The sequence below is a fragment of the Petaurus breviceps genome, unplaced genomic scaffold (genome assembly GCF_028583685.1).
Source record: "Petaurus breviceps papuanus isolate PSGF00001 unplaced genomic scaffold, PetGlider_PUasm1.0 76, whole genome shotgun sequence".
NCBI lineage: Eukaryota > Metazoa > Chordata > Mammalia > Diprotodontia > Petauridae > Petaurus > Petaurus breviceps.
Genome location: NW_027186473.1, coordinates 13,360,896 through 13,385,920, shown reverse-complemented (window position 1 = coordinate 13,385,920; position 25,025 = coordinate 13,360,896). Strand labels below are relative to the sequence as shown.

Here is a 25,025-nt window from a genome sequence, read left to right as displayed (position 1 = left end):
TGCTTTGATGATGACCACTTTGTAATCAGTTTGAGACCAACTTCTTTCACCTTTTTTTCATTGATTCCTTTGCTATCTCGACCTTTAGTTCTTCCATATATCATATATTTTACAAATTATACTCTTTACTGCATTACACTACTCTACTATGCCTTGCCATTCCACACATATTAGGTGGCTGCTATTTATACAGCACTGTGCTAGATGTTGGAAAAGAAACAAAACTGAAATAAACCACTGTATCTCACTCCAAACCCATCCCTCTCTTCTCCTATTGTTAAATTCTTCTTGAAACCTCCATTTTGAAGAAGGGCCCAGACCAGTAATCATTCATTCTCTAGACTTTGCCACCACGCCTCAGCTACCTTCTCCTTCCATCTCTGCAATTCCTTTGCTCACTGATGAGCCTCCATTCTGAGAATGGACTATGCCCCCATGCAAGTGTCCCTTTCCCCTTTTTAGTTGTTTCATATTTTGTCTTCTCCCATGAGAATGGAAGCTCCTTTGAGGGCAGGGTCTGCATTTCTTTTTTGTTCATATTTGTATTAAACACATAGTAGGTACCTAATAAATGCTTGTTGATTTGCCTTGCTTTTGATAGAATTTTACAGAAATGCTAAAAAGCACCATTGCTTTACTGTCCCACAGATCTAGAAATTTATAGACCGTAAGATATGTGAACTATTTTTATTTGGATTGGTGTGGAAGTATTTATTTCATTCTTACCTAGATGAGATTTCCCCCATTTAAAACGTCCTTCTGAATATATGTAACAATGCACAGCTTGCATTTACACAGAACTTTTATGATTCTCCTCACAATAAATGACTACTCCTTTCAAAAGTCCAGTGGCTTTTTTTGGCTTATTTGGATTTTACAGATAAAGAAACTGAGGCTCAGAAAGATTAAATGACTTGCCCACAATCCCACAACTTTGAGGAAAAGCCACAACTTCAACTCAGACTTTTTCAATCTTTTCCCTATGCATGTCTCCTTTCTCTTGGATATTGTAGGCACAGATCTGCATTATTGGGTCAACTCTAAGTAAAGTGGGTCAGTCTAAGCAAAACTGTGTAGTAGGAAAAATGTGCCACTGAACATCTCTCTACCTTATTCTGCTTCATTCTCCTCCTCCCAAAGAAAATACTTCCCTTTTCAAAGGTTAACCAAACCTAAGGACGCCTAATAAACTCATGTTGTTTCCCCTGCTTCAACCAAGGTCCCCAAATACAGTGTTTAAAACCAAAACTTCAAATAATTTATAAAACTCACCTACACAGATGTTCTTCATTCTTAACTTACAACTCTCTACTAGGACCATCACTGGCTAACCGGTTTTCCTTAGCAAATTTCCTTCTCTGGCTCTAATTGTTATATATTTTTTTTTGCTGAAACTACTTTATTCCATTCAGTTTTTTGCTCTCTATTTTTTTCTAGTAAATGTATCAGTCAGTCTGTTTTTCTGTCACCATCTATCACCAATTCTTCTCCATCTTTTCCCAATGAGATCTACATGTCGACATTCATTTTACACATATTTACTGAGTATCCACTATGTATAGCACAATGCTGAGTCTTCCTCTCACTTCTCAAACTATGGCTTGTCTGTACAGATGCTGGTCACTTTAGATTGGCAGAGACAAACCTGTGTCCGAGGTGACTTTCAGTGGCACAGGAGCTGGTGTGGCCAAGAGAGACACACAGAATGAGGACAGGCAATGCAGCTACTCTAACAGATGGCCAAGGCTCATTTGCCAAGGGGTGTTCCTGATATCTTTACCAAAAGATACAACCCAATAGCCAAAAAGGTTCCTGGTGTGAACCTGGAAGGCTACCAATATATTTCTTGCTCCCTCTCCCCTAAGAGATGGGAAATGGTAGGTCAGGGGAAATAGCTGTCATCACTTCCCCTCCTTCATTTCCTCAAACTTCCTAGGAAACCCAGCTTTTCCTGATTCCTGAGTTAAATAAATACTCAATGTGCAGAAACTAGTTATAACTGCATATGGATGGGGGAGTAGTGTTTAAAATGGTGCTCTTCTGACTCCACATTCCACATTACTACACCATATGAATAGGCAGTTTCAGAGGAAGAAATCCAACTAATAACCATATAAAAATTATCCAAATTACTAATAAGCAGAAAAATGCAAATTAAAGCAACTCTGAAGTCCCATATGACATCCATCAGATTGGCAAAGTTGTCAAAAAAGCAAATTGACAAATATTGGAAGGGTTACAAGGAAGCCATATTAACACACTGTTAGTACAGCTATGAATTCATCCAGTCATTCTGGAAAGCAGTTTGCAACCATCTCCTAAAGTTAATAAACTGTTTGTACCCTTTGACCCAGCAATACCACTACTAGGCTTATACCCTCCAAAGATCAAAGAAAAAGGAAAGAATCCATCCATACAAAAATATTTATATCAGCAATTTTGTGGAGGTAAGGAACTAAAAACAAAGGGTGTCCTTCAATTGGGAGTATGGCTAGACAAATTATGGTGTATGCGTGATATGAAATACTGTTGTGCTGTAAGAAATGTTGACAAGAGTGCTTTCAGAGACACCTGTTTAGACCTATGTGAACCAAGGCAAAGTGAAGTGAGCAGAACCAGGAGAACAATTTATACAATAAGAACAACATTATAAAGACAAACAACTTTGACTTTTAAAAACACAGATCAATGAAACAGCCAACCACAATTCCTGAGGACTGATGATGAAGCATGCTATTCACCTCCTCACAGAGGGTCACAGAGACTCAGGGGGCAGAATGAGACATATTTTTTTGTTATAATCAATCTTGGAATTTATTTTGCTGACTATGCATTTTTATTACAAGAGGTTTGTTGTTTTTTTAATAGGGGGAGATGGGAGGTGAAAATGTGTTTTTAATTAAAAAAAACAAAATTAAATTTTTATAAAAGAAGAAAGAGGTTGTTCAAAAGTATCAGTTCCTTCAGAGAGATCATAAAGTAGGACTAAAAGAGGGCTTTGGATATGTTGATTAGTAGATCACTAATATAGTCTGGGAGATTAGTTTCAGCAAAGTGATGAACATATATTCCCTACTGCAAGAGGTTGAAGGGTAAATGATAGAGAAATGAAAAAATTATTTGCCAGGGCAACTGGGTGGTGCAGTGAATAGAGGACCTGAGTTCAAATTTGGCCTCAGACACTTAACATGTACTAGCCGTGTGACCCTGGGCAAGTCACTTAAGCTCAATTGCTCTACCTTCCTCCTTCACAAAGCAAAAAATAAAAATTAAAAAAAATAAATTATTTGCCTTATTGGAACTTATCTCCTTCCAAATTGACCTCCCCTAGTGACAAGAAAAAACAATTTACAAAAATATCCGATCCAGTGACCCTATCTGACAATGTACATCACATTCTGTCCTTACCTATCTGCCAAGAAAAGGTGGAAAGGATTCAGTGCATGTTCTCTAGGACCTTCCCTGGTTTGTTAGTTTGTCTTCAAGAAGTCCGCTAGTGATGAGCAGGAAAAACAGCAGGTCAAGAAAGATGCAGAGTTGACTGAAGATTTTTTTAGGCAATGACATGAGTGTGTTTGTAGGCAGAGAGGAAAAGAAGGCACCAGTAAAAAGGGAGAGATTGAAGATGTAAGAAGTGGGGGGGGGATAAGTGATCAAGCAAGGTCTTTGGGGGAGAGAAAGAGAGAGACAGACAGACAGAAAGACAAAGAGACAGAGACAGAGACATAGAGACAGAGACACAGAGAGTTTAAGGGAATCAGATAAAGATTAGATTAAGAAGATAGTCTCAGAAAGAAGAGGAAGAGGAAATAGAAAAAAATTCTGGGTTGGTTAGAAGGCTGTGACTACAGAAACATTTCGAGGAGGTAAAAGAAAGCTGAGGGAGTTCATACCATATTACTTCTGTTTTCCCAGTTCATTGGGAAGTAAGGTTATCAACCAAGAGTGAAGCAGGCCTGGGGAACCTGCGACTTCATGATCACGCGGCCCTCTAGGTCCTCAAGTGAAGCCTTTTGATTGAATCTGTTTCACAGAACAAATCCCCTTAATAAAGGATTTGTTCTATTAAACTTGGACTCAGTCAAAAGGCCGCACCCAACAACCAAAAAGGCCACATGTGGCCTTGAGGACACAAGCTCCCCACCTTTGATTGAGGAGATGATTGGAAGTTGGAGAATGGAAGAGGTTTGTAATGGGATCTGTGGGGAAAATGATAAGAATACAACAAAAGATGAATGAAATGGATTGCTAAGTCAAGGACCCTGTTGAGTTTGTATGGCATGAACACATTGAAGATCCAATCACCATGAATTTGTGATTTTTTTCCTCCAGCATCCTGGAAGCAGAATCAAATAAATAAACCCATGACCCTTCCCCTCAATCACAATTAAATAAAATAACTTTTCCCCATTCATTCCCTCATTACAGTCTACAAAAAATGGTTTCAAATGTCTGTATAGAGGTCAATGAGGAATCATATAAAAATGTAATTGGGAAATATTTAACAAAACAAATCAAAACACAACTTTACATTTTAAAACTAAATGCTGCCCACAAGAATCCTTAAGTATAGACTAGTTCGACACAACAGGTCCACAATTTCTCTATTAACTTGACAAATAGCAATCCCTACTTCTGAGGAAGGTGAATCTGGTGAATCTCTTGACCTTGGGAGTTCTGAGCTTCTGTAGGGTTCAAGCCTAAAAAGGGATGAACCAGGAAGAAAAGGAGGTTAATGCTCCTTGATGATCAGCAGTGGCATTGGGTCCAGGAGTGGAAGAGAGAGAAAGGGGAGAGAAAGAAAGAAATTTAAACTAGATGATTTCAAAAGTCTCTTCCAGCTCAAAAATCTATGAATTCAACACCCCTTAATCCCGCAGGATTACCTAAAATTCTGTATTGTGAGCCTATTACTTACACTTTGTGTTTCGTGAGTTGACACAAAAAGGCGTTTGCTCTTGTAGAGTAAGAAACAGAAAGAATACACTAGAGGGTCTCCCCCTCCCCCATTGTCTTAAGTACCTGTTTGTAAATATGATGTTGTATAACAGAGAGAGGACTAGCTCTGGAGTCCTGTCTGCATTCAAATATGAAGCTTACTCCCTGTGGCCTGAGCAAATCCCTTAACTTCTCTGGGTCTCAGTCTCCTCATCCCTGAAATGAAGGGGTGTGCCTAGATGGCCTCTGAATCCCCTTCTAGCTCAAGACCTATAAGAGTAATAGACTGAAGCAGGTTTTTTTTTTTCATTTAAAAATAAAAACTAGGCACACCAGCCTATCTTAACAAATGAAGGTAATTTCTGTTAATAAAATAACTTTCTTGGAAAAGATGGATGTGGCAGCTGCAAACAGGATTTATCATGAAAATCAGGTTGCCCCTGGAAGCTCTCCTATCACTCCTACTCTAATCAGAGCTGATGTGGTTTCTCAGGAAGCCAATGGGTAGCTTCTCCATAACGTTAGGGAGGTGTGGAGATGCCAGGGCCATGGCTGGGGCAAAATGCCCAAACTGCACAACAAGTGAGTGGAGACAGAACATGGAACAAGGCTGCTGAGTCAAGCAGAAAATATATGTGGGAAAACCAGCACCTGGGAGGCATTGGCAAAATGCTAGGCAGGGACAGACTAGGAAATGTGCCCTTAGAAAATAAACACTGCTACAACAAATTGAACTGGATAGAAGGAATGACTATGCAAGAACAGGAGAAAAGACAAGATGTGACTAGGAAATGAGATTTGTCACTGAGTAATTTTCCTTCTGGGAAATACAATGTGGCAGAACCAGCATGTGAAGGGGAGACCAGAAAAGAAACGGACACAACCCACTCCAGAGCCACACAAGTGTAACCCAAAAAATGCATGGGAATTACTCAAGGTAACTGGCCAAGTGCTAACAGAGCCTCTATCCCCAGATTCCAAAGAGGCAGCCAGAAGTTCATGGGCATAACGAGTGAGCCACACACACACCTTCTGAGTTGACCTTGAATGCATAAACACACGTTAGCAAAGGATTCAGAACAATTCCCATTCTCCTTCTTTCTATTCTATAGCAAACAGTATATATTTATGATAAAATCAGGAAATATGAGAGAATGATACTTAAATCTTCACTGAAGACAAGAAGTCATCAGAAAGAGTATGTAAGATTGTCTAGAATGGGGATTTATCACAAAAGGAATCTGGATCAGAGCTCTAGGAAGTATCCCCACCTTCCATCAAAGGTCAAATGAGGGGAAGAGCTGAAATAGGTGTTAAGTCTCTGAAGTCATTGTACACACTCAGTTCCTTGTAAAAGTCTTGATTGAAACAGTGAGGTTGGAAAAGTCCATGTTTAGTGCCTCACAAACAATACACACTCATTTCCTTCAAGGCTATATCAAATGAGAAAATCTGTAAAGCACTTTGTAAACTTAAACAAACACATTAATAAATGCCTCTGTTATGAGTACAGGTGGTATATTTAGAACAATGACGTCACCAAATGAGTGTGTTGTGTTTAGGCAAAAAATAGAGGGATCCCCAAGCTCCAAATCCTTACCCATCAATCTCTACACTAATGGTACCAATAGGTACTATATGTAAGAGAAATACCTGCTTGGAAAATTAATTTTAACCAATACTGAAGAAAATAATCATGGTTGGGGTAATACTCTGAGATACGAATGTTAAAGGCCAAATTAAAGTATAGATACACACACTCAAAGAAACAATCATGTGTATCTGAAAAAATAAACTGGATGAAGAGCTGTTTACATAATTCATAACCTTTCTATCTTCAGGGAATAACCCTAAACCTTTGGAGATCTGGTAGTGAAGGGCAAGATGTATTGGTCACCACCAGACCACCATGCTGCTTGCCTCTCTGGCACCCTCATCAACGCCCTCTCACTGGATCACTGGACTCTGCCTTTATGCCCCACCCCCACCCCACTCTGATTAGTGAGCTTTAACCATGCCTTATTATGACCTAGGCACTCCATGCCATTTCCCAACCTTCTCCACATGAAGCTGAGGAGGCCCCCCCTTCTCCTTTTTACCCCTCATTTATGTGATGTCTTGCTCCCTTAGAATATAAGCTTCCTGCGGTCAGGGGCTATCTTGCATGCTTGCATTTGGATTCCTGGCACTTACCAGAATAGGGATAACGATAACAGTAATAAGCACTTAATAAATGCTTTATCTCACTGGATGTCACTGTCAGAGGAACGACAGGGGACTGGACTGATCACATATATTTCTGACATTCTAGTGCTTTTTATCTCCGACAAACAGAAGTACAAAGATAAAATAAAGCAAGGAAGATTTCATTCTACAGTTAACAAAAGGATATGCTCTCCCCCCTCCCCCAAAGTGTCAATATAAGGAATATAAGGAATGAAAGGGCAAATTCATTCAGGAGCTTCTGTTAAATCTCTTCCTCCCCACAGTATCATGGATGAATAAAGGCCTTTGTGATATTCATTGGCACAGTCAAAAGCATTTTTTTTTTCCTAGCGCCCCTATCAGATAATAAATTCCTTCAGATCAGAGACCTCGTCTTATTCAACTCAGCATTCCCCATAGGTCTTATATATAGGAAACCCTCAACAAACATTTCTTGAATTGAATGGAACTTAATTGAATATCACACCAGGAATGCCAGGTGCAATCAATGTCCTTTTAAGAGTCAATGTGCTAAGCTGATGGGGGAGGGGGGGCGCTAAATTTGCTGCCACTTGTTTGACCTTAGGCAAATCATTTAATTTCTCAGCCTCAATTTCCTTCTTTGTAATTATCTTCATCGGACCACTTGACCTACAAGGTCCCATCCAACTCCAAATTTATAATCCTGTGTTAACTATTGTGATTGACAAGGGTCTGTTCAATGAGATGGGTATCCTTTTCCTGCATCAGCTTGGTTGGGTGTACATGATCAGTACACAAAACACAGAGAGAAAAAGAGTTCAGAAATAAAAAGTATTTCTTCATTTAGGGATCTATCACATTTCCCCCTTAAGCTGATTCCATTTTGCCCCAAAATGAAGCCTACAAGACAATGAGCCAAGGGACATAGATTTTAGTATTGCCTCTACCACTGATTATCTGTGTGACCCTGGAAAAGCTGTTTTACATCTCTGTGTCATCACAATTAAGAAGACTGAGCACTTGAGCTATGGGGACAGGAAGGAAGTAAGTACCTGCTCTCCAAAGCTGAGGCCACCTCTTGGCAGTTTATAGAAGCAGAGCTAGCTCAGGTCTTTGGACCAGTGGTCCCTAGGCTGGTATTTATAAAGTGACTGTAATAGTCACAACAGGATGTATTGGTGAGAAAGAAGATCAGGGTGAGAGTTCCTTACATTGCTCAGGTGAAGTCTAATTACCTGGAGGGCTTTCCCTGTGGGTCTATGTGTTTGTTCCACTGTGCCACTGTGTTATGTGGGTATCTGGAAGAAGGTCACATGCACTGGGGCATGCTGCAAGCTGCAGAAGTCCTTAGGTAGAGAATTCCCCAAAGGGAATGGGTACGGATGACTGGCAAAAAGGCCATCGACAAGCAGCCACCTTTGGCAGCATCTTCTGAACTGTTCTCTCAGGTCTTCCTCTGTGTCAGAGGTCACAGAACCCTGAAGGCTGTGCTCACATGTATCTAATATATGGGCTTCAGTTTGGTCTTTTGTAAGGAAAGGATTATATTTGAATACTGCAAAATTACCTCCCATCTCTAAAACTCTATGATGCCATGATTCCATGAAGCAAAGGACTAATCTGAGTTTCAGGTGTTCACTGATAACGGTGATTGTTTGCTAGTTGTCCCTGGGCCACTGATGACTATTTGTTAGTCACTAGTACTGTGGATAGGCTAAAAGGAAAGGGTACATCTGCTCCAACAGGAACAAGCAAATAGCAGATGTAAGACCCTTAACTCCTTTGTTTACAAAGACGCTATTCATCAAGATCACATCTGAGGTGCCTAGGAAGATAAAAGCATCTCCAACAAGAACACCAGACTAAACAACTCTGGGCCTAAAACTAAGCTCTTATTTTTGTCTTTTCTAGTTAAAGACACCGACTGTATGTTAAACAACACGAAAGTAAAGGCCACATTCAAGAATATCATTTCTCGTTCACCATTCAGTATTAGAATTTCCTACCAAAGCCAGACTGTCTTTAGAGACAGTCTATGACATACCATAGACTCTTTACTTAGAATATAGCATGGAGAAAAATCCCATCGGTGTCCTTCCCCGTCGGGCTTCCTGTTCTGCTGTTCTATTAAACATCATTTAGGTCTCTGAGATTTTAGTTACAGTTCCACACTTACTAGTTATGTGATCTCATACAGGTTGAATAACGTCTCTGTGCCTCTGTTTCCTCATCTGTAAGATGAGGATAATACTTGGGGTGCCTACCTTAAGAGTTATCATGAGGAAAGTGCCCTATAAATCTTAAAGTACTATGTTAATATTATTTACTATTAATATTATGAGCTAGTATATTTTATTATGAGGTATATGGTTTTGCTTCCTCCAGCTTATTATTTTGGTCTTGCCTGAGCTAAATAAACTTTTGGGACCTTTAACCTATGGAATTCCTATAAATTCAAAATTTCAAATTCAATGAAATTTTATCAAGTGTGTCCTTTGCACAAGGTACTGTGCTACAAAGACAAAGAAAAAATCCTGCCCTCAAAAAGGTGATATTTTACAAGAGGAGAGAAAGGAAAGGAATACAGTATGTACACAGGTAAGATAGTGAGAGTGAGAGAGGTAGGCAAAGAAGAAAATGCTCAAAGTCAAAAATTTCATCTGCTCAAGGCCAAGTAGGAGAGAAAGTCACTGAAGTTAGGTGGTTGGGCCTTGGACAATAGATCATCCTAGGACCCCAAACTGAAGTCTTCTAGGTTGCTAGAATGTGACAATAGAGTGGCTTGGGATCCACTCACAAAGCTGTAGGACGCTCTCTATACCACGTGGATACCCACCCAAAAGGAAGACTGGTGAAGGCATGAATGTGTCCAGGTCTGAAAGTGGCAAGTAATGACCATTACAATAAAGAAGACTGATGATATTTTGACAGTTTAACAGCAAATAGTTGCAGATGTGAAAGTCATTTAGAATCTTCTGCTTGTGTACAGTCAATGATCATTGGCTGATTGGAGCAATAGCAAAGTAACACTAAATGAAAAGAAAGGAAAAAGGCAAGGAAAAGGTAGTACTGTGGATGAACTATATAGATGCTCTTCTCATTTGACCAGTGTATCAATCCTAAAAACAGGAAATATCTGAAGGTAAAAATGTGGATTCTTTTATTTCCCAGGGAAGTCTGATTGATATATAAGATAGTTACCACAATGAAGAAGACTAAAGAACACAGAAACCACCCTAATCTTATTAAGATGGCAGCTAAGTTGCCCAGTGGATAGAGCCCTGGGCACGTGTAGCAGCAACCACACTGGCATACTCAGGATGGCTGCTAGCACAGGTTCTTAGATCTGCTTTACTAGGAAAGACAGCTGTTCGAGGAGTCAACAATCTTTTTAAATTACATTCACTAATTCAGGGGAAAAGTCAGCACCCTGAACTTCAAAGAAAATACAGAGAAATAAAGACCAACAGACAGGGTTTCTAACTATCTGAGAAATTAGCACAGATCAACAGACAGATCCAACTGTCTGACCAAGGCAATACATACATAGTTATCTGAGAGAGAAGCACCAAAAACTGGGGGGCTCCTTAACAGCCACTCAGAATCTCACCTAGCCAAATCTAAAGAACTCTCTTCCAATGAGTGAGCCCCAGAGCAAAAGGCTAACCTCAGAGTATATACTCCCACCCTCCAGACTCAGTGCCTAATTAGAAATTAACAGGGGCCGCCAGGTAGCACAGCCAGTAAGAGCACCATCTCGGGCTCAGACACTTAGCACCCACCCAGAAATAACTGGCCTTTTAACCTTGAGCAAGTTACTTAACCCCAATTGCTTTAAGAAAAAAAAAAGAAATTAACAAAGGGTATAAAAGCCTTCTATTGGGGGGGGGGGAAGGTGGGGAAGAGCTTAAATCACATTAACATTACAGCATTCCATGTTCCATGGAATTGGGAAAACCTGAGTTCAAATCCAGCCTAGGACACTTGTTATCTGTGTGATCTTGATTAAGTCACTTAATTGCCATTTGCCTCAGTTTCCTCATCAGTAAAATGAGAATAATAATAATAGCACCTACCTCCCAGGGTTGTTGTAAGGATCAAATCAGATAACATTTATAAAGTACTTAGCATAGTGTCTGGCCTGGCACATAGTAATCACCATATAAAAGTTAGCTATTATTATTGTTATTACATCTGGCACAGGGCCTGAGTTTTAAAGTATCAGCTTCGAAAGAGAAATATTAAGTTCAATAAATAAATAAAGTGCTTAACTGTTGGCCAAAGGTTTAGAAGTTCCTACAGGTAGGCCAATAAACCATTTCCTATAAAGATATCTCTAAGCCTGTCCAAAAGCATTCTTATAAACTGTACTTTTTCATAGGTATAATGTAAATATAGGCTGAATCCAGATGATGCAGGTATGAAGAAAGTAGGGAAAATAGTTTCAATCTTGCCTTTTAATGTCACCTAACTGCATGTGCTAAACATGGAGATTTTTATCCTTGACATTTCTTCCAGGTCTTTCTGACATATAAAATTAATTTTAGAGGAAATAATAATTTTCTATTTATTTCCACAGAAGGAGAAAAAACCTCAGAAATAAGAAAAAAAAGTATGATCACAGATGTAAGAAAGAACTAAGATACAACATTCATGCCTTGGATAGTTGTGTGTCTTCTATAAATGACTTACAAACTCAATACTTTATACTGTCTCTTGCTTTTGAGACATCAACAAAATATTATGGAATAATTTTATATTTTGTAAGCTTTATTTTGTGTTTCACCAAAGGCAAATCGTTACTAATTGAGCAGATTTTTTTTTCTTAAAGAGGGTTAACTTATGACCCTCCTGATGGCATATAAAGTCCAGAGATAATTTCTACCATTATCACAAGAATGTGTATGTATGTATGTATGTATGTATGTATGACTGGTGGTGGTAGGTAGAGTGTTGAACTTGGAGTCAGGGAGACGAGTTCAAATCTAGCTTCAAACACTAACTAGCTATGACCCTGAGCAAGTCACTTAACCTTGTTTGCCTCCGTTTCCTCATGTGTAAAATCACACCATTAACTTTGCCAAGAAAAGCTCTAATGTGGTCACAAAGAGTCAGACACGACTGAACAGCAGCAACAATACACATACTTGTGCTAAATAAGTCATTCTATGGTCCCTTTGGCTTTAAATCCTAAGGACTAGCATCCACAGAAGAATAGAAAATGACCATTTATTTTGTCTGGAGAAAAAGACATTAGATCCTTTTACTTACTAATAAAATTTTTTTGAAAAGTTAAACAATTAAATTCTATATGAATAATTTTGGATATTTTTCCCACTATGATAGTTTAATAGAATGAGGAAATTAGAACTAGGAAACATTTTTTAAATGAAAACTTAATTTAGTATTCAAATTCAAACTGATAATTAAAATGAGAACTATTATTGAATATCTGAAGGAAAATTTTGATGTTAAATGAATAACTCAATGACATGTTTTAATTTAAATAAAGCAAACTTTAATCCATGCATCTTTATATAATTGTAATTATGAACTGAAGTTCTCCTATAATCACCAGATTCTAAAAAATGTTCCATTAACTACGATGCCAATCTATGATAAGACCTATTTAATGAATACTGACAGTTGCTGCTGCTGGTGACTTTAAAAATGTATTAATGAAGATACTCAACCTTTCTTATGAGAAAATATCAAGACCAGAGTTGCAAAGACATTTCCACGTGTTCACATTCTGCTTAGAGGTTACATTACACTTTCAAAATTATGTTCATACTAAGTTTTAAAAGTAGCTCCTCAGATATTGTCTAATGTAAGAATGATCAAGTACAAGCATTCTCTGGACCCCAAAAAACTTCCCATAATCTTCTTAAAGTTCCTCCATTATAGAGAGTTATATAAATAAGAGAGTCAGAATGAAGGCAAAGTACCTAGTACCCTCTATTCTTCCTCACACAAACCTAAATTGAAACAATCAATAATGCCTCCTTCTTCAACTAGATGATTGAAATTTAAAAGTAATGCTTTCTTTTGATTTTAAAGTACTTCTCTCATGAACAGGTTTATTTTTTTCTTTTTAGAAGTAATGGCACTACACTGGAACTGTTTTCTCCAGAAAGTAAGGGCAAAAGGTATTTGTGAAGATGTTTTGTTTATGATTATTTTTATTAGCTAAATGAAAATGTGGAATATCAAGTTCAGATTCCTGAGTTACAATATAAACAGACTGTACAGAACAACTGTCAGTCATTTTATTTATTGTTTAACAATTCCTATGTGCTGGTTGTTGTTTTAACATAGACTAACATTGATTTAACTGACAAGTTAATGAATTGAAAATTCTCTACAGAATATTTACCACAAGTCTTTTATTGTAAATGGCCTTACCCTGCCGATTCTTACCATCCCCCACGCACCTCCTACTAGATCAGTTTCAGGGCCATTATTGTTACCCATATTAAAATTTCAGAACACAAGGTGGTGGTTTCTAAGTTTTCTTTAATGTTCTGAATCAATGGCTCTTCGGGGATTTAAACATTTTCTCTTTTAAAATTCAGAGGTCAAAACATAATCACGGTTGTAGCCTGCGAACTTCTAAAAACCAAATTAAAATGTTTTCGTTTGATTCGGATGCCATTGTGTTGACTAACACCAAGAGTGGAAACTATAGTACATAGGGCTGGCTGTCTTTGGACCCATCTACCGCTATGTCCATTCAGTAGCGCAGGCTAAGATCTCACCACTTCAGAGCCCCAGAAGAAAGAGATTCTACTACGAAAGGAAAAGCATGGTGAGGATGGGTCTCGGGAAGCCACAGAAAGAGCGGAGCGGAGCGGAGCTTCCAGGCTCCCGGGCTTGACAAATAGAGAGAACGTCGGGCGAGTGTCAGTCATCCCAGCCCGCAGATTTCACAGCTTATCCCAATTTAGTTGGGGGCTGGGTGCTGGGACTTCTGTGACAAATGGCTTGGCAGGCACAGGTTAAACAAAGCAATGCAGCTCGGGTGGGTGACGGTTCGTGTGGAGTCAAAGTCAGATTGAGATCCCACAGAGTGAGATTCTCCCCACAGTAATCCCACCCCACCCCCATCTCCCTACACCTATCGAAAGCAAATGAACCCAGAATACTCCTAAAAGATAATGCCACAAAAGGACGAGAGACAATTAATGAAGGAAACCAACTCTAACATCAAGGACTAGGGCTGCAACCCAAGTAGCATCTCTGGGAAAGACAGCCTCCTGCAGATTTCCTTTTTTTTTTCTCCGACAGGAATAAACGCGCGCGCACACACAAAACACGCAGCCACCTCACCCCGTGAGGTAAGACAGACTTACTCTTCTTCCTTAGTTGGGCTCTTCTGCTCATACCCCCGTGGCTCCCGCGCGCCCCGTCCTCCCGCGACTTCCCTCTTCTCCTCTCGCGCACTGATGCTCCCCGAGGCAGCACCCGGCGCCCCAACACTCAGAGCGGATCGATACCGCTGCAAGGTCCCCCTTCTACACACACCCCTTCCCCACCCCCTATTCCCACCATACACACCCTTGCAGCCTCCTCCAACCGCCGAGACAGCCCCGAGAGGTCAGGCAGGCTTGGAGCCAGGGCAGAAGGATGCCCACGGACAAGGTCACCAATCAGAGGCGCGTAGCAGGGGCTGCAGTCGGGGAGGTCTGGAGCGGGAGGAGCCCAGCCTGGGTCCGCTATTGTTTCAGATCGGTTCCTGGCACACGAGGATCGCTTACCTTCTTCCCGGCTCTGCTCTGCTCTTCTCTCTCGGCTCCTCCACGCTGAGGAAAGGCTACCGGGTGGTTTCCTTCCCCGGGTGGCCAGACGCCCCCAAGAGCGGAGCCGAGCCTAGCCGAGCCCAGCCGCAGCGCTGCGCTGCCTCTCAGCGAGCCGCACTAGCCTCCATGGCGCTTCCCGCTCCGGCCACACCACGGCACTGCAAACTCGGTGTCTCGGAGATCACATGCTTCCCCCCGCCAGCTCACTGAGCCCGACTCAGACAAGGAAAATGCACTGCCCTGCCCCTCCAGCCCGCGGACCCAGCAGCTCTTCTCCTCGACGACGCTGGGACCGCTGTGAGAGCCTTGGAAGATCCAGGAGTCAGTCTCGTATGACAAGCCGGAAAACTATCCAAAGGGCCGATGTTGCTTGCCCATTGTTCTCCCTCTCCTCCTCCCTCACACTCCACTCTCCATCCCCACCCCCACCCCTTTAATAGGTGAGGCCCTGACAACAAGATCTGGTTCCCTTCCTAGATAGTCTAGCTTCTGGATAAACAGGCAATGGCTCCACTTGAAAAGCTTTCTTTGAATGTAAGGATCTTAAACTTGGGTTGGGCCAAGAGATTGCAGAAAGAAATGATGCCAACCCTAGGTTCCATAGGCTGCATTTCTTAGTGCCAGGAGTTGGGCTCAGAAACTTCCCAGCATCCTGTGGGTAGAGATGCCCTTTGGAAAGAGAGTATTACAAAGTTGTTTGACAAAAAGAATTCTGGGAAGGCTGGGAAATTTGACATTAGCTGCTGGCTTATTTACCCTTTTACTTGGTAAGCCATCCAATAGGCCTTAATTTTGGTAAACAAACCTTAAGAATCAAACAATCTTGAAAAAATCCACCCTTCTCAATGGTAAGATCAAAATACCACATGGAAACAAAAGGGGACAATTAAATTACAGCCTTGAGTTGCTCTAAGATGAAACCAAATGTTGACCCTCTACAATACTGGAACGGTCCTTGCTTCAGATACTTCATACTTGTGTAATAAAGGGGTAAGTCATTTAACCTCTGGTTTCCTCATCCATAAAATGACACATTACTGTAAAGGTATGAGACTCCCACCTGTAAATGTATGAGAAAAGGCCCTTTGCAAAATTTAAAGTATTATATAAATATATATTAATTGTATTCATTTTAATAGACCAGAGGAAAAAAAGAAGAGGGATTCCATAGTTTTATAGTTGGTGTTTCCATGAAATCCTTGAACCAAAAGTTTCTTCTTGATTTAATTCTTTATGCATTATGTCACATCAATACTTCTTCACTGGTTGGTAGTTTCATTGGTGGGCTCCAACTGTGACTCGAAGACATTTTGAGGGTTGCTGTGGCAGAAAAGTAATCACCCTGAAGCCAATCTGGTGATGATCCTCTCCAAATTTAGCTAGATTGGTCCCTGGACAACAAATACACATTTCATCATGGGGTCCACATAGATAACTAGCACCAAGCTGTAATTAAATAAACCCAAAACAAAAACTTCAAGAGGCAAAAAGGTAAACAAGAAAAAAATACAGTCTTCAGCATTAAGGAGGATCTCCCAGTGTCTGAAAAAGGCCTGAGAAACTTTTAAAGGGAGCTGTGAAAGCAACTTGACTTAGGCATGACTTAGATACTGGAGAAAATTGGTTCATGCCGACTTGCTTCACACCAGGCTTTTGGTTTTTGACTAATAGTAAACGTGATGTACAAAAGAGCATGGTATTTAGCACTAAGGTTCAGCTATTAATGTGATCTTAGGCAAATAACTTCTTGGCTCTAGGATTCACTTTTCCAATCATTTAAAATGAGGGGGTTGAACTGTTATAGATAAGGTTTTTTTTCCATCTCAAAATCTAGCGGTCCAATTTGGCAAATTCGGTTTGGAAAAAATGTCTTGGGTCTGAATACACAAAATATAGATTTTAAGTTATATTGTAACAGGTATTTTGTAAATTAGTAATAAAACCTTTCATAAAATGATGACTAATTCACCAAACATTTTAACTAGATCTTGGAGCTCCATATTGTAAATTCAAAAGACAAGAATCAGGTCTGTACTGTTTTTCTCCAGTGCATATGTCAACACCATATGTAATTAGGCAATTCAATTCTTGCTGATAGTATAAATATTGCTATTGGGTCCTGTTATATTTTATTCAACTTTATCAATACCTTAGATGAAAGTATAGATGGCATGTTTCAAAGTTATAAGATGACAGAAAGATAGCTAACATAACTGGATGACAGAATCAGAATCCAAAAAAAATTTGAAAGACTAAAACTCTGATCCAAATCTAGAAGATGAAATAAAATAGGAATAAAAATTTAAAACCCTTTGTTTTTAGGTTCAAAAAAAATCGTCTATGAAAACAATATGGGAAAGAAGTTCATTTCAAGATGACTTGAGGGGTTTAGTGGATTGCAAGATCAATAAGGGACGTCAAAAGCAAAAAACAAAAACCAAAACCCCAGACCAAACTTAGACTGCATCAGTATTATTAGAGCCCAGAACACAGGAACCTCTGGTCTGTTGTATCATATTCTGGCCAGACCAGAATTGTCTTCTATTTTGAGTAAATTTTAGAAAGGATATTGAAAAGCTTGAACAAATGCAGAGGAAGATAAAAAAGGTTAGCAAATGAGTGGAAACCATGCTACTCCTTGAGGATCAAATGGAAGAACTGGGAATGTGTAGCCTAGAGAGGATGGTGTGTTTGGTAGGGAATGGGAAGGAAGGATATTTAAAGGCTTACAAGGTGAAAGATTTGTTTTGCTGGGCTAATAAGGGCAGAAGTAGAGTAAGGGTAGATAAGTTCTGTTTCATCGTAAGGGGGGAGAAATTGTTAAAGCAATTAGAGCTGTCCAAAAGCTCGCTCGGTAGTTCCCTCATTTAAATTAAGGTCCAGTGGAAGTTGTTGTAGAGGGAATTGATATTTCAGATGATGTGTGAGGTCCCTTCTAGTTCTAAGAGTCTATGAAAATCCACTTTACAAAGATTTAGACTTAAAAGATCATAGAGGTTTTATGTGCTTATTTCAGCAGGGCAAGTTATCCCAATTTATACACTTCCTGAGGTAGTCAAAGGAGGAAAAGGGAATGAGGAATTTTTCTATATTAGGGTATTCCCAGTATATGATAATTTGTCCATCAGCAAATATCCATGTCCAATGTTAAACAGGTGTTGGGTTTTCTTAACACTCTCAAACATTAGAGAAATGGTTTCCAACTACACAATAGCAGGGATACTATTAAAGCCCACTGAGAAAATACCTAATGACAAAATGATGTTTGGTACACATATGTGTTCACAAGGCTTTTTGCAATAACTCTGATGCCCCCGGGCTGCAAAGCACTGTATTATAAGCCAGATGCTTCATACAGAACCACAGTGAAAGTTGGGAGCACCCTATCCCACTTAGTAATTCCATCATTTCAAGATCATTTTTGCAACTTTAGAGAAAATATTAACACAGGCAGTACACAATGTAACACTAAGTTACCACTGCAGGAAGTTATCATTTCTTTAACTTTCTTCTCCCCTATTATCCAGCACAGTATCTTGTAGAAAGTAGGTAGTTAAATGTTTTACTGAATTGAAAACTATTTAAACATCTTTTATGTCTATCTTTGTAATATCACAGATGTACAGGGTAGAGATTTCACAAGCCCTTTGAACTTGTACTCTGGCAATACTCCACTTCATTCTTGTGTTTGGAAAAAGATGGAGATCATGAAACTGTGGGCCTTCGCTGTGGTAAGGCAGTCCTTTTACACCTCCCTAACTGATTCATTATGCTAGCCTAGTTGCTTCTTGGAACCTTTTCACCTTTCCTCAAACCTCTCTCCCCACCCTCTCAGCTGAAAACCTTGCCTCATATTTCATTGAAAAAATTGAGGGCATTTACTAAGAGCTTCCCTATCTATCTTGCTCATGTCATCACCCAGAAAGTCATCTCCCACAATCTCATTCACCTGTCTTACATGAAAAGTTGGTCCTTCTAGCAAACACCTCTATATGCACGAGTGATCCATTCCATTCTGTCCTCTCCAGAAGACTGTCTCCTCCATCATCCCTCCTCTCTAAACTACTCCCTCCCTCACATCTGGTTGCTTCCCTACTGCCTAGAAACATGTCCACATTTCCTACATCCTCAAAAAAAAAAAAAAAACTCGGGGCGGCCAGGTAGCACAGCAAGTAAGAGCACCAGCTCCAGTGTCGGGATGACCTGAGGATTGAATCTGGGCTCAGACACTTAGCACCCACCCAGAAACACCTGGCCGTGTAACCTTGAGCAAGTTACTTAACCCCAATTGCTTTAAAAACAACAACCCTCATTTGATCCATTTCCACTAGCTACTGACTGCTTATCTCTCCTCCCTTTCATGACTAAACTCCTGGGTACCTTCACTTGCGTTCCTTTCACTCTCTTAACTTTCTACAGTCTGGCTTCTGAAACTGCTCTCTCCACAGTTACTAATGATCTCTTAATTGTCCAATCAAAAGGCCTTTTCTCCATCCCCTTCCTTCTTGACCTATGCAACGTGTAACAAAAGGTTACCCTTTTCTCCGTGATACCATATTCTCTCTAGGTTTTCATGCTGCTGCTCTTTCTTAGTTCTCCTCCTGCCTAACCACTCCTCAGTTTCTTCCAATGGATCTTCATCTAGGTTGTGAGTACTTGGAACACTATAAACAAGATTATCATGAAAATATTTTTGACTACTTCTAATGAAGAGAATAAAGTAGAGAAATTGCATAAAGAACTTGATAAGGTCCTCCAAATCTAGTCAAAATGTGCTTTGATACTTTGGTACATCTCTGGTGGAGAGATAGTCATGAGAGATGGCAAAAATATATTGGGGTTAAGAAATGAAGAGTTCAAGGGGCGGCCAGGTGGCTCAGCGAGTAACAGCACCAGCCCCAGTGTCGAGATGACCTGGAGATCGAATCTGGGCTCAGATACTTAGCACCACACCCAGGAACACCTGGCCGTGTAACCTTGAGCAAGTTACTTAACCCCGATTGCTTATTAAAAAAAAGAAATGAAGAGTTCAAAGGCTCATTTTATTACTCAGTAATCTAATTCATAAATCATTTTAAATAATTTGAAAAGTGCTAGATAAAGTAAATATTGTATATCACAGATAACACTGAGAATGTCATTATTCTATAATGATTTAAAGATTTTATTGGAGTCAAGAAGACTCGAGTTCAAGGCCCGCTGCTTATATTTATCGGTTTCATGTCCTTGGGCAAGTTCCAGGACCTTTAATTTCCCCTCTTACCTGTCTAAAAGGTTTTCAAAGGCATTTGCTTGATCTTTGTACAAGTCATGCCCACTAAACATAGGTATCCCCCAAAGCTCAGTCCTGATCCCTCTTCTTTTTCCTCCATAGAATTTCACTTGGCGATCTCATCAGCTTCTGTGGATTCAATTATCATCCATATGCAAATAAGCCTCAGGTCCATTTATCCAGCCATAACTTCTCTACAGATTCCCAGTCTTACCTCTCCAAAATGTCTACTGGACATCTTGACCTAGATATCTTATAGAAATTTAAACCCAACATGTACAAAAAAGAACTATTTTTCTCCTTCAGCCCTTTCTTCTTCCTTTCCTTTGACTGTTGAAGGTACAACTATTCTTTTTTTTTGCCTTTTTTTTTTTTTGGAGGGCAATTGGGGTTAAGTAACTTGCCCAAAGTTAAATGGATAGTTTTGTGTGTGTGTGTGTGTGTGTGTGTATGGGTGTTAAGTATCTGAGGCCAGAACCGAACATGGGTCCTCCTGACTCCCCGGGTACAACTATTCTTGCAGTTACCCAGGCCTACAACTTAAGTATCATTCTTGACTCCTCACTTTTGCCCCTTACCCCCATATCCAATCTGCTGCCAAACTCTACTGATTCAACCTTTGTTAACATCTCTTATACACGGCCCCTTCTATCTTCTGATTGCCAAAACCTAGGTCCAGACCCACATTACCTCAGGTCTGTACTATTTTGATAGCCTGATTAGTCTTCCCAATCCCTCTTTCCCCTACAGTCTATTTTCCATTCAGCTCCCAAACTGATTTTCCTCAAGTGCAGGTCTGATCACTTCAGTTCCCTGCTCTATGAACTCACTGTCATCTCTAGGATCAAATATAAAATCCCATTTAGCTTTTAAAGCCTTTCATAACCTGGCTCCTTCCTTCCTTTCCAGTCTTATACTTTTACTCCTTTTTTCCACATCCTCTAATCCAGGGACACTGAGCTCCCTGCTGTTCCTACTGGGCATTTTCACTGGCTGTAACCTATGCCTGGAATTCCCTTCCTCCTAGGTTCCTTGACTTCATTTCTAGTTGAAAATCCGACCTGCTATAAGAAGACTTTCCTAATCCCACTTAATGCTAGTGCCTTTCCTCCGCTGACTTTATAATTTAAGCTATGTGTATTGCTTGTACATGGTTGTTGATATGTTTTGTTTTGAATTGGACTATGAGAGTTCCTTGAAAGCAGGAACTGATTTCCACCCACCCCCTCTTTTTGTTAAGGTAATGAGGGGTTAAGTAGTTTGCCCAGGGTCAAACAGCTATTAAGTATCTGAGGTCACATTTGAACTCGGGTCTTCCTGACTCCAAGGCCAGTGTTCTATCCACTGCACCACCTAGTTGCTCCCCCCCATGTCCCTTTTTAAAAAAATATCCTCAGGATTGGGACAGTGGTTGACATACAGTAAGGCACTTAATAAATGCTTTTTGACTTACTTGTATAACACTTACTCTCTTCACTTAAAAAAAAAAAAAGAATGCCCATACTATTTATTTATAAAATTGGCATCTTTCACTCTAAGACAGTAAAAGGGGTAGGAAACAATCATTAAAATAGTGTAAAAAAAAAACAGAAAGAGATCTCAATATTGTGACAGGAGTTGGTGTGGGTTGAACAATAGGCATTTAAAGCTTAGTCACTCACTAATGTGACACCCAGTTTGAGAAAATGGATGTAAACCATTATTTTGCTGAGAAAGTGGTGGCAAGTTCTATCATTTTTATACTAAAAGAGTGAGCCCAGGCCTATACATTTACTTCTAACCTGTTCTCCTATGGGTTTTTTCCTTCTTCCTCATCCTTCCATGCCTAAATAGGTTTCAGACTTAGAGTGACCTCATTCTTCTCTAGGATGCCTTCTTCTATCATGCCTCAGAAACCTCTTCCTCCTGGAAGCTCCCTTCCTCCAGCCCTGTGGCTTCTCCCCCTGATGGGACTTTTCCTAGGACTTTCACTGAAGGAGTGCCCAGGCAAGGCATATCTCATTCCTCCCCAGACTGCACTTAGGACATTCTCTATCAAGCATGCCTCTGCTCCCGGGACCTTTGTTCTCCAACCTCATTTTCCTTTCAGCTTCCCTTTTGTGTGTAGTCTTTCCCCCAAATAGAGAGTAAATTCCTATAGGGCAGGGATTGTCTTTCTGCTTGAATTTGGTATTCCTAGAGCTTAGTGCCTGGCACATAGTAAGCCTTTAATAAAAGCTTATTGACTGTTTGCTCAATTTAACTACTTCACAGGCAGTCAGTAGCTACTTTTTTCTTCTGACGTGGTCAACCCATATAGCGGACTGGTCAGTCTTTTTCTTTGGAAAATCAAATCTTATCCATTTCACACCTTTAGCTTTTCTGAACGTGGATGACTCCTAATAATAACATTTGTTTAGCACTCATATACTCTTCAAAACTTTCATATGCACTATCTCATCTGATTTTACCTAATGCCAACTTATGTATTTCCCTCCCAGTTGTGTGACATTCTCCTTTAGTGGAAATTAAACTCTACCCTTTCTTCAATATACCCATTACATTACCTTACCTATCTTCCAGGGACCAAACCTGGACAATGTATTCTAATCTTTAGCTTCTTTAAAACAAGTGTTTTATTTGCAGCCTTTTTTTGGTTACTCTTTATCTACCTCTAAGATATATTTTTCCAACTTTATTTCCAGTTATCTGAGACCACAATTCCTATAATCTACTTTTCACTCGCTATCATGTGGTCTCTTAGTTCTTCATTTTAACAGGTACAAAATGCCAAAAATTAACAATCACGTTAATAAATAGGCATCAAATGATATTTTCTTATTTTATACTATAAGACTAGGATAATGAACTAATGTGTTTAGTTACCATTTATTTGTATATTTTTGAATGGCTTCCACAAAACAAGCAAATAAAAACAAAATCAGGCAAAGTAGTCTTACATTTGCTATTTGATCATTTACAAATATTATGGAACTAATTTAACATATTTGATTTGTGGCCTATTCATGTCTTAACATATCTGTTAGAACACGACCTGTTGTATTTTATTAAGAATATTGTAAATGATATCAAATTCATATGTATGTGTGTATGTGTGGTGTGTGTATATGGTGCAAATAAAATGAAATGAACAAAGAGACTTCATATTTTTTTCAAATATCTGCAACAAATCACATGATTTTAAATAAATATTTAGGATCAGGATGTATTTTAAAAGATAAAATAGTACTGCTTCTTCCGCTTCCGACATCATGGTTATGAAAATACAAATTATAGTTAAAATATAAATAAAAATAAGATATACTTGAAGATTTAAAAAATCAAATAGCTAATTTCGTATTATTACATTGAGGGGTAGATAAAATGGAACAAAAACCATTATTTTTCTTATTCTATGAACAATTACATATTTAAAAGTTTTGTCTATAACACTGGGAACAAGATTTCTCTTGCTTGTATTTTGCAACAATCCAAGAATTCATATTAGTGAAATGGCATATAAACAACTACTATATCAAATAAGGTGGAAAAATAAGCCATACCATACATGCATATATCTATATTGAGCTATAACAAAGATCAGATATGGAACATTTAAAGCATAATATTAGTTTTTTTTAATGGGAAAACATTACAAAACAAAAATGTATTTATTAAAACTATAGTGGGAAGTAGACTATGTCCAAATAATTGGTTAAGTTCTTCTATTATTTTTCTATATAGCTTTTACTATTGTAGTAAATTTTAAATTTCTGCTTTTTTTTTTACTATTATAGTAATTGAAGTATTTTTTAAAATAACTTTTGTTACTACTTGCACATGCCTAAATTTTTTGAAAGCATAACTTGAAAACATTAAATAAATTATAATATACAACCTCAGAAGAAAAAAATTATAAGCTCTCCAAGGGTTATGCTGGAATTCTAAACTACTTGTCTATATTTACCTTGTAGAGTTTTTAAATCTCAAAGATTTCCAGTTCACTCCATTCATTTGAAAATTTTTCTAGCTCTTTCCTCTTAATGAAAGCTCATTTAGAATTAAGTCTTTTAGATTCCTTTTGGAAAAATCTGCATCATGAAAAAAATGTTCATGTAATAATATAAAATGTTATAATACTATAAATAATACATAAATATATACCTTTATCACAACACTTCTCTTGATAATACAAAAGTATTTTTTCAAATGTGTCATTATTACTTCACATAGACTCTTGTTACTACATAAGACCTCAATGAATCCATCACCACCCCATTCCAGTGATAGGTAGCAAAAACCTCTGAATTGCTCATTTTACATTTGAAGAAAAAAATTAAGGGTGATGGCAAAGCATTTAGGTTGACCACTCTTCACAAATGTGTGGAAGTTATTACAGTGAACAGATATAAAAAATGCAAACACACTTAAAAACACTGTATGTATACATATTTATATTAGAGTGTTTATAAAAACAGACAATCAAAGCAAAATATGTATATCCTTATATATTAGTTCACCGTATAAATAAACTTTGGGGAGCTATTTGATTTAAGAACAGTGAAAACAATACAAATACTCCCAGTTATTAGAACTAGTACATATTCTGTCCATATCATGCCAATGACATATACATGCACATTTAAAAAAAAAAGGATTGCTCCACATAAATATTCACTGATTTAAAGAAAACTCGACAGAGGTAGAATCCATGTTAACCTTCATGATTTTCAGGAATAAGTACTTCAAAGCCAGTTACTATTTCCAGCACTGCTCCTGTATTAAAATATCCATATGGCCTAGTTTTTGAAGACAACAACTCTGTTGGGGAAAAATTTTGCAGTTATTCA

General features: G+C 38.8%; 2 protein-coding genes across 7 annotated transcripts in view; both read right to left on the bottom strand.

Moving 5' to 3' along the window:
- The window catches only part of CRACD (capping protein inhibiting regulator of actin dynamics), a 297,291-nt gene extending 282,250 nt beyond the window's left edge, over positions 1 to 15,041 (bottom strand). For 2 of the 3 annotated variants that reach the window (XM_069105267.1, XM_069105268.1), the window contains exon 1: positions 14,883 to 15,041. The gene's annotated coding sequence lies outside the window, so the exon portion shown is untranslated. Of the gene's footprint in view, positions 1 to 14,682; positions 14,862 to 14,882 lie in introns of those variants that run through there. The other variant, XM_069105269.1, reaches the window with a different exon arrangement.
- Positions 15,042 to 23,045: 8,004 nt separating this feature from the next.
- CEP135 (centrosomal protein 135) overlaps positions 23,046 to 25,025 on the bottom strand; it is a 121,108-nt gene continuing 119,128 nt past the window's right edge. For all 4 annotated transcript variants that reach the window (XM_069105272.1, XM_069105270.1, XM_069105274.1 and 1 more), the window contains one exon: positions 23,046 to 24,996. The gene's annotated coding sequence lies outside the window, so the exon portion shown is untranslated. The remainder of the gene's footprint in view (positions 24,997 to 25,025) is intronic.